This window comes from Cucurbita pepo, unplaced genomic scaffold (genome assembly GCF_002806865.2).
Source record: "Cucurbita pepo subsp. pepo cultivar mu-cu-16 unplaced genomic scaffold, ASM280686v2 Cp4.1_scaffold002195, whole genome shotgun sequence".
Lineage (NCBI taxonomy): Eukaryota > Viridiplantae > Streptophyta > Magnoliopsida > Cucurbitales > Cucurbitaceae > Cucurbita > Cucurbita pepo.
In genome coordinates, this window is record NW_019648283.1 from 2,243 (window position 1) to 3,220 (window position 978).

The following is a 978-nucleotide window of genomic DNA, read 5'->3' on the forward strand; positions in this document are numbered from 1 at the left end:
AGAAGGTTACAATGATAAGAACGGAGATTAATCACGGGCAATGGTATGCTTTCAACAAACGAAGATTGATCGGGAAAGAAACGGAGAAGATGGTTGCCACTCACGAACGAAGAAGATGTAGAATTAGAGACGGAAGGTTGACTTCTTAATTGGATTTTGTGAAAAACATGAATGCAATACAAAATCCCTAAACACGTGTTTCACAATGTGTCTCGACGATACAGGCAGAATTCATGAAAGAGTGCACACAAATTTTTTCGATCGTGTTGCATTTTCATCTTTAATTTTTTGAAGCATCGAGACGATGCTTCCTCAGCTTGAGCTTGATAGTGTCGTGACAGTTTTACATGCAACACCTTTGGTGTTGCCTCCTTGTCTACTCGGCTCCAATGATCTTCTCAAATCTTCTTCTATTTTCTTGTTTTCATCTATTTGATGTCCAATTAAGGATTAAAATACTCGTTAGTACGTTTATATAGAGGAGAGTTGGACATCGATATTAAGTCCTCTCTCGTTTGTCTATGAATTGTTCTTGATAGTTCGCTCAATTCTCTGTGTGTTCGCTTCTTCTTGAGTTGCTGGTTATATTTTATAGTGGAATCGAAACATCCATATTATTATGTCTATACTATAACATTAATTTAAGTATACTTCAATTGACTCGATACCTAAATCTTTACGAACACAAGAACATTTAAACACGAACACAGCTGCCACTCGTGTACTGACCGAAGCTCGTCACGTGCGGTGGAACATCCATTTCATCATCTTTGATTCTCATGGCAGAGTAGGTTCCGGCACCGACAACCCCCCCAAGTATAGGAGCCACCATGTACACCCACAGCCCTCTGTAATTTCCGGCGGCCACGGCGGGGCCAAGAGTCCGCACTGGGTTCATTGAACCACCGGTGGACGACCCTGCGATAAGAATGTTGAGCATCACGGTAGCTCCGACGGCAATTCCGGCCAACTCTCTAA